A 10,033-nucleotide genomic window follows, 5' to 3' on the forward strand; every position below is an offset into this window, starting at 1 on the left:
TCATCGTCACTGTGAAGGTCCAAGGGATACTGTAAACCTGCAGAGGTGCATCAAAATGTAAAACTGATGAGACAGGAAATGCTCAAAACGTAGACAGTAGGAAGACTCAGCCTTCCTGTTCTTAAGTCGGCATTGTGTCTCTTCTATTTAAATCCGATGCAATTTCTGTGTCTCGTTGTCAGTGGGAAGGTCCAAGGGATACAGTAAACCTGCAGAGGTGCATCGGAATGTAAAACTGGTGACACAGGAACCGCTCAAAACATAGACCCTAAGAAGACTCAGTTTTCTTGTACTGAAGTCGGCATTGTGTCTCTTATATTTAATTCCGATGCAATTTCTGTGTTTCATCATCACTGTGAAGGTCCAAGGGATGCAGTAAACCCGCAGAGGTGGATTGGCATGTAAAACTGGTGACACAGGAAACGCTCAAAACATAGACAGTAAGAAGACTCAGCCTTCCTGTTCTTAAGTCGGCATTGTGTCTCTTATATTTAATTCCGATGCTATTTCTGTGTTTCATCGTCAATGGGAAAGTCCAACGGATACAGTAAACCTGCAGAGGTGCATCGGAATGTAAAGCTGGTGACACAGGAGACGCTCAAAGCATCGACAGTAGGAAGACTCAGTCTTCCTGTACCTAAGTCGGCATTGTGTCTCTTATATTTAATTCCGATGCTATTTCTGTGTTTCATCGTCAATGGGAAGGTCCAACGGATACAGTAAACCTGCAGAGGTTCATCGGAATGGAAAACTGGTGACACTGGAAACGCTCAAAAAATAGACCGTAAGAAGACTCAGTTTTCTTGTACTTAAGTCGGCGTTGTGTGTCTTATATTTAATTCCGATGCAATTTCTGTGTTTCATCGTCAATGGGAAGGTCCAATGGATACAGTAGACCTGCAGAGGTGCATCGGAATGTAAAACTGGTGACACAGGAAACGCACCAATCATAGACAGTAGAAAGACACACTCTTCCTGTACTTAAGTCGACATTGTGTCTCTTATATTTAATTCCGATGCAATTTCTGTGTTTCATCGTCAATGGGAAAGTCCAAGGGATACAGTAACCCAACAGAGGTGCATCGGAATATAAAACTGGTGACACAGGAAGCGCTCATAACATAGACAGTAGGAAGAATCAGTCTCACTGTACTTAAGTCGGCATTGTGTCTCTTATATATACTTTGATGCAATTTCTGTGTTTCACCGTCACTGTGAAGGTCCAAGGGATACAGTAAACCTGCAGAGGTGCATCGGAATGTAAAACTGGTGTTACAGAAAACGCTCTAAACATAGACAGTAGGAAGACTCATTTTTCTTGTACTTAAGTCGGCGTTGAGTCTCTTATATTTAATTCCGATGTAATTTCTGTGTTTCATCGTCAATGAGAAGGTCCAATGGATACAGTAAACCTGCTGAGGTGCATAGGAATGTAAAACTGGTGACGCAGGAATCGCTCAAAACATAGACAGTAGGAAGACTCAGTGCTCCTGTACTTAAGTCGGCATTGTGTCTCTTTTATTTAATTCCGATGCAATTTCTGTGTTTCATCGTCAATGCGAAGATCCAAAGGATACAGTAAACCTGCAGAGGTGCATCGGAATGTAAAACTGGTGACACAGGAAACGCTCAAAGCATAGACAGTAGGAAGACTCAGCCTTCCTGTTCTTAAGTCGGCATTGTGTCTCTTATATTTAATTCCGATGCTATTTCTGTGTTTCATCGTCAATGGGAAGGTCGAATGGATACAGTTAAACTGCAGATGTGCATCGGAATGTAAAACTGGTGACACATAACGCGGTCAAAACATAGACCCTAAGAAAACTCAGTTTTCTTGTACAGAAGTCGGCATTGTGTCTCTTATATTTAATTTGAAGCAATTTCTGTGTTTTATCGTCACTGTGAAGGTCCAAGCGATACAGTAAACCTGCAGAGGTGCATCAAAATGTAAAACTGATGACACAGGAAACGCTCAAAACATAGACAGTAGGAAGAATCAGTCATCCTGTAGCTAAGTCGGCATTGTTTCTCTGATATTTAATTCCGATGCAATTTCTGTGTTTCATCATCACTGTGAAGGTCCAAGGGATACAGTAAACCCGCAGAGGTGGATTGGAATGTAAAACTGGTGACACAGGAAACGTTCAGAACATAGACAGTAGGAAGACTCAGTCTTCCTGTACTTATGTCAGCATTGTGTCTCTTATATTTTATTCCGATGCTATTTCTGTGATTCATCGTCAATGGGAAGGTCCAACGGTTACAGTAAACCTGCAGAGGTGCATCGGAATGGAAAACTGGTGGCACTGGAAACGGTCAAAACATAGACCGTAAGGAGACTCAGTTTTCCCTTACTTAAGTCGGCGTTGTGTGTCTTATATTTAATTCCGATGCAATTTCTGTGTTTCATCTCCAATGGGAAGGTCCAATGGATACAGTAGACCTGCAGAGGTGCATCGGAATGTAAAACTGGTGACACTGGAAACGCACAAATCATAGACAATAGAAATTCACACTCTTCCTGTACTTAAGTCGACATTGTGTCTCTTATATTTAATTCCGATGCAATTTCTGTATTTTATCGTCAATGGGAAAGTCCAAGGAATACAGTACCCCAACAGAGGTGCATCGGAATGTAAAACTGGTGACACAGGAAGCGCTCATATCATAGACAGTAGGAAGAATCAGTCTCACTGTACTTAAGTCGGCATTGTGTCTCTTATATTTAATTTTATGCAATTTCTGTGTTTCACCGTCAATGTGAAGGTACAGGGGATACAGTAAACCTGCAGAGGTGCATCGGAATGTAAAACTGGTGTTACAGAAAACGCTCAAAACATAGACCGTAGGAAGACTCATTTTTCTTGTACTTAAGTCGGGGTTGAGTCTCTTATACTTAATTCCGATGCAATTTCTGTGTTTCATCGTCAATGGGAAAGTCCAATGGATACAGTAAACCTGCAGAGGTGCATCGGAATGTAATACTCTTGACACAGGAAAGGCTCAAAACATAGACAGTAGGAAGACTCAGTCTTCCTTTACCTAAGTCGGCATGGTGTCTCTTATATTTAATTCCGATGCAATTTCTGTGTTTCATCGGCAATGGAAGGTCCAATGTATCCAGTAAACCAGCGGAGGTGCATCGGAATGTAAAACTGGTGACACAGGAAACGCTCAAAACATAGACAATAGAAAGACACACTTTTCCTGTACTTAAGTCGACATTGTGTCTCTTCTATTTAATTCCGATGCAATTTCTGTGTTTCATCGTCATTGGGAATGTCGAAGGGAAACAGTATACCTGCAGAGGTGCATCGGAATGTAAAACTTCTGACACAAGAGACGCTCAAAGCATAGACAGTAGGAAGACTCAGTCTACCTGTACTTAAGTCGGCTTTGTGTCTCTTATATTTAATTCCGATGCAATTTCTGGGTTTCATCGTCACTGGGAAGGTCCAAGGGATACAGTAAACCTACAGAGGTGCATCGTAATGTAAACCAGGTGACGCAGGAATCGCTCAAAACATAGACAGTAGGAAGACTCAATGTTCCTGTACTTAATTCGGCATTGTGTCTCTTATATTAAATTCCGATGCAATTTCTGTGTTTCATCGTCAATGCGAAGATCCAAGGGATACAGTAAACCTGCAGAGACGCATCGGAATGTAAAACTGGTGACACAGGAAACGCTCAAAACATAGACAGTAGGAAGACTCAGCCTTCCTGTTCTTAAGTCGTTATTGTGTCTCTTACATTTAAGTCCGATGCTATTTCTGTGTTTTTGAAAGGTCCAGTGGATACAGTAAACCTTCAGAGGTGCATCGGAATGTAAAATTGGTGACGCACGAAACGCTCAAAACATAGACAGTAGGAAGACTCAATCTTTCTGTACATAAGTCGACATTGTGTCTCTTATTTTTAATTCCGATGCAATTTCTCTGTTTCATCGTCAATGGGAAGATCCAAGGGATACAGTAAACCTGCAGAGGTGCATCGGAATGTAAAACTGGTGACACAGGAAATGCTCAAAACATACACAGTAGAAAGACTAAGCCTTCCTGTTCTTAAGTCGGCATTGTGTCTCTTAATTTAATTCCGATGCTATTTCTGTGTTTCACCGTCAATGGGAAGGTCCAATGGATACAGTAAAACTGCAGAGGTGGATCGGAATGTAAAACTGGTGACAGAGGATGCGGTCAAAACATAGACCCTAAGAAGACTCAGTTTTCTTGTACTCAAGTCGCCATTGTGTCTCTTATATTTAATTTGATGCCATTTCTGTGTTTCATCGTCACTGTAAAGGTCCAAGGGATACAGTAAACCTGCAGAGGTGCATCAAAATGTAAAATTGATGACACAGGAAACGCTCAAATTATAGACAGTAGGAATACTCAGTCTTCCTTTACCTAAGTCGGCATTGTTTCTCTGATATTTAATTCCGATGCAATTTCTGTGTTTCGTCGTCACTGTGAAGGTCCAATGGATACAGTAAACCTGCAGAGGTGCATAGGAATGTAAAACTGGTGACACAGGAAGCGCTCAAAGCATAGACAGTAGGAAGACTCACTCTTCCTGTACTTATGTCGGCAGCATTGTGTCTCTTATATTTAATTCCGATGCAATTTCTGTGTTTCATCGTCAATGGGAACGTCGAATGGAAACCGTATACCTGCAGAGGTGCATCGGAATGTAAAACTGGTGACAAGGGAAACGCTCAAAATATAGACAGTAGGAAGACTCAGTCTTTCTGTACTTAAGTCGGCATTGTGTCTCTTATATTTAATTCCGATGCAATTTCTGTGTTTCATCCTCAATGGGGAGGTCCAAGGGATGCAGTAACCCTACAGAGGTGCATCGGAATGTAAAGCTGGTGACACAGGAAGCGCTCATAACATAGACCCTAAGAAGACTCAGTTTTCTTGTACTTACATCGGCATTGTGACATTTATATTTAATTCCAATGCAATTTCTGTGTTTCATCGTCAATGGGAATGTCCAATGGATACAGTAAACCTGCAGAGGTGCATCGGAATGTAATACTGGTGACAAAGGAAAGGCTCAAAACATAGACAGTAGGAAGACTCAGTCTTATTTTACTTAAGTCGGCGTTGTGTCTCTTATATTTAATTCAGATGCAATTTCTGTGTTTCATCGTCAATGGAAGATCCAATGGATACAGTAAACCAGCAGAGGTGCATCGGAATGTAAAACTGGTGACACAGGAAACGCTCAAAACATAGACAATAGAAATTCACACTCTTCCTGTACTTAAGTCGACATTGTGTCTCTTCTATATAATTCCGATGCAATTTCTGTGTTTCATCGTCAATGGGAAAGGCGAAGGGAAACAGTATACCTGCAGAGGTGCATCGGAATGTAAAACTGGTGACACAGGAGACGCTCAAAGCATAGACAGTAGGAAGACTCAGTCTTCCTGTACTTAAGTCGACATTGTGTCTCGTATATTTAAATCCGATGCTATTTCTGTGTTTCATCGTCACTGTGAAGGACCAAGGGATACAGTAAACCTGCGGAGGTGCATCGGAATGTAAAACTGGTGACGCAGGAATCGCTCAAAACATAGACAGTAGGAAGACTCAATGTTCCTGTACTTAAGTCGGCATTGTGTCTCTTATATTTAATTCCGATGCAATTTCTGTGTTTCATCGTCAATGCGATGATCCAAGGGATACAGTAAACCTACAGAGATGCATCGGATGGTAAAACTGGTAACACAGGAAACGCTCAAAACATAGACAGTAGGAAAACTCAGCCTTCCTGTTCTTATGTCGGCATTGTGTCTCTCATATTTAATTCCGATGCTATTTCTGTGTTTCATCGTCAATGGGAAGGTCCAACGGATACAGTAAACCTGCAGAGGTGCATCGGAATGGAAAACTGGTGACACTGGAAACGCTCAAAAAATAGACCGTAAGAAGACTCAGTTTTATTGTACTTAAGTCGGCGTTGTGTGTCTTATATTTAATTCCGATGCAATTTCTGTGTTTCATCGTCAATGGGAAAGTCGAAGGAAAACAGTATACCTGCAGAGGTGCATCGGAATGTAAAACTGGTGACACAGGAAACGCACAAAACATAGACAATAGAAAGACACACTCTTCCTGTACTTAAGTCGGCATTGTGTCTCTTATATTTAATTTGATGCAATTTCTGTGTTTCACCGTCACTGTGAAGGTCCCAGGGATACAGTAAACCTGCAGAGGTGCATCGGAATGTAAAACTGGTGTTACAGAAAACGCACAAAACATAGAGCGTAAGAAGACTCATTTTTCTTGTACTTAAGTCGGCGTTGTGTCTCTTATATTTAATTCCGATGCAATTTCTGTGTTTCATCGTCAATGGGAAAGTCCAATGGATACAGTAAACCTGCAGAGGTGCATCGGAATGTAATACCGGTGACACAGGAAAGGCTCAAAACATAGATAGTAGGAACACTCAGTCTTCCTTTACCTAAGTCGGCATGGTGTCTCTTATATTTAATTCCGATGCAATTTCTGTGTTTCATCGTCAATGGAAGGTCCAAAGGATACAGTAAACCAGCGGAGGTGCATCGGAATGTAAACTGGTGACACAGGAAACGCTCAAAACATAGACAATAGAAAGACACACTCTTCCTGTACTTAAGTCGACATTGTGTCTCTTCTATTTAATTCCGATGCAATTTCTGTGTTTCATCGTCATTGGGAATGTCGAAGGGAAACAGTATACCTACAGAGGTGCATCGGAATGTAAAACTTGTGACACAGGAGACGCTCAAAGCATAGACAGTAGGAAGACTCAGTCTACCTGTACTTAAGTCGGCTTTCTGTCTCTTATATTTAATTCCGATGCAATTTCTGTGTTTCATCGTCACTGGGAAGGTCCAAGGGATACAGTAAACCTACAGAGGTGCATCGGAATGTAAAACAGGTGACGCAGGAATCGCTCAAAACATAGACAGTAGGAAGACTCAATGTTCCTGTACTTAATTCGGCATTGTGTCTCTTATATTAAATTCCGATGCAATTTCTGTGTTTCATCGTCATTGCGAAGATCCAAGGGATACAGTACACCTGCAGAGATGCATCGGAATGTAAAACTGGTGACACAGGAAACGCACAAAACATAGACAGTAGGAAGACTCAGCCTTCCTGTTCTTAAGTCGGCATTGTGTCTCTTATATTTAAGTCCGATGCTATTTCTGTGTTTTTGGAAGGTCCAGTGGATACAGTAAACCTGCAGAGGTGCATTGGAATGTAAAATTGGTGACGCAGGAAACGCTCAAAACATAGACAGTAGGAAGACTCAATCTTCCTGTACATAAGTCGACATTGTGCCTCTTATTTTTAATTCCGATGCAATTTCTCTGTTTCATCGTCAATGGGAAGATCCAATGGATACAGTAAAACTGCAGAGGTGGATCGGAATGTAAAACTGGTGACACAGGAAGCGGTCAAAGCATAGACCCTAAGAAGACTCAGTTTTCTTGTACTTAAGTCGCCATTGTGTCTCTTATATTTAATTTGGTGCAATTTCTGTGTTTCATCGTCACTGTGAAGGTCCAAGGGATACAGTAAACCTGCAGAGGTGGATCAAAATGTAAAACTGATGACACACTAAACGCTCAAATTATAGACAGTAGGAATACTCAGTCTTCCTTTACCTAAGTCGGCATTGTTTCTCTGATATTTAATTCCGATGCAATTTCTGTGTTTCGTCGTCACTGTGAAGGTCCAATGGATACAGTAAACCTGCAGAGGTGCATCGGAATGTAAAACTGGTGACACAGGAAACGCTCAAAGCATAGACAGTAGGAAGACTCACTCTTCCTGTACTTATGTCGGCAGCATTGTGTCTCTTATATTTAATTCCGATGCAATTTCTGTGTTTCATCTTCAATGGGAACGTCGAATGGAAACCGTATACCTGCAGAGGGGCATCGGAATGTAAAACTGGTGACAAGGGAAACGCTCAAAACATAGACAGTAGGAAGACTCAGTCTTTCTGTACTTAAGTCGGCATTGTGTCTCTTATATTTAATTCCGATGCAATTTCTGTGTTTCATCCTCAATGGGCAGGTCCAAGGGATGCAGTAACCCTACAGAGGTGCATCGGAATGTAAAACTGGTGACACAGGAAGCGCTCATAACATAGACCCTAAGAAGACTCAGTTTTCTTGTACTTAAATCGGCATTGTGTCTTTTATATTTAATTCTGATGCAATTTCTGTGTTTCATCGTCAATGGGAATGTCCAATGGATACAGTAAACCTGCAGAGGTGCATCGGAATGTAATACTGGTGACAAAGGAAAGGCTCAAAACATAGACAGTAGGAAGACTCAGTCTTATTTTACTTAAGTCGGCATTGTGTCTCTTCTATTTAATTCCGATGCAATTTCTGTGTTTCATCGTCAATGGGAAAGGCGAAGGGAAACAGTATACCTGCAGAGGTGCATCGGAATGTAAAACTGGTGACACAGGAGACGCTCAAAGCATAGACAGTAGGAAGACTCAGTCTTCCTGTACTTAAGTCGACATTGTGTCTCTTATATTTAATTCCGATGCTATTTCTGTGTTTCATCGTCACTGTGAAGGTCCAAGGGATACAGTAAACCTGCAGAGGTGCATCGGAATGTAAAACTGGTGACGCAGGAATCGCTCAAAACATAGAACGTAGGAAGACGCAATGTTCCTGTACTTAAGTCGGCATTGTGTCTCTTATATTTAATTCCGATGCAATTTCTGTGTTTCATCGTCAATGCGAAGATCCAAGGCATACAGTAAACCTACAGAGATGCATCGGATGGTAAAACTGGTGACACAGGAAACGCTCAAAACATAGACAGTAGGAAGACTCAGCCTTCCTGTTCTTATGTCGGCATTGTGTCTCTCATATTTAATTCCGATGCTATTTCTGTGTTTCATCGTCAATGGGAAGGTCCAACGGATACAGTAAACCTGCAGAGGTGCATCGGAATGGAAAACTGGTGACACTGGAAACGCTCAAAAAATAGACCGTAAGAACACTCAGTATTATTGTACTTAAGTCGGCGTTGTGTGTCTTATATTTAATTCCGATGCAATTTCTGTGTTTCATCATCAATGGGAAAGTCGAAGGAAAACAGTATACCTGCAGAGGTGCATCGGAATGTAAAACTGGTGACACAGGAAACGCACAAAACATAGACAATAGAAAGACACACTCTTCCTGTACTTAAGTCGGCATTGTGTCTCTTATATTTCATTTGATGCAATTTCTGTGTTTCACCGTCACTGTGAAGGTCCAAGGGATACAGTAAACCTGCACAGGTACATCGGAATGTAAAACTGGTGTTACAGAAAACGCTCAAAACATAGAGCGTAAGAAGACTCATTTTTTTTGTACTTAAGTCGGCGTTGTGTCTCTTATATTTAATTCCGATGCAATTTCTGTGTTTCATCGTCAATGGGAAGGTCCAATGGATACAGTAAACCTGCAGAGGTGCATCGGAATGTAATACCGGTGACACGGGAAAGGCTCAAAACATAGACAGTAGGAAGACTCAGTCTTCCTTTACCTAAGGCGGCATGGTGTCTCTTATATTTAATTCCGATGCAATTTCTGTGTTTCATCGTCAATGGAAGGTCCAAAGGATACAGTAAACCAGCGGAGGTGCATCCGAATGTAAAAATGGTGACACAGGAAACGTCCAAAACATAGACAATAGAAAGACACACTCTTCCTGTACTTAAGTCGACATTGTGTCTCTTCTTTTTAATTCCGATGCAATTTCTTTGTTTCATCGTCATCGGGAATGTCGAAGGGAAACAGTATACCTGCAGAGGAATCTAAAACTTGTCACTCAGGAGACGCTCAAAGCATAGACAGTAGGAAGACTCAGTCTACCTGTACTTAAGTCGGCTTTGTGTCTCTTATATTAAATTCTGATGCAATATCTGTTTTTCATCGTCACTGGGAAGGTCCATGGGATACAGTAAACCTACAGAGGTGCATCGGAATGTAAAACTGGTGACGCAGGAATCGCTCAAAACA

The sequence above is a fragment of the Schistocerca nitens genome, chromosome 7 (assembly GCF_023898315.1).
Source record: "Schistocerca nitens isolate TAMUIC-IGC-003100 chromosome 7, iqSchNite1.1, whole genome shotgun sequence".
In the NCBI taxonomy this organism is placed as follows: Eukaryota; Metazoa; Arthropoda; class Insecta; order Orthoptera; family Acrididae; genus Schistocerca; species Schistocerca nitens.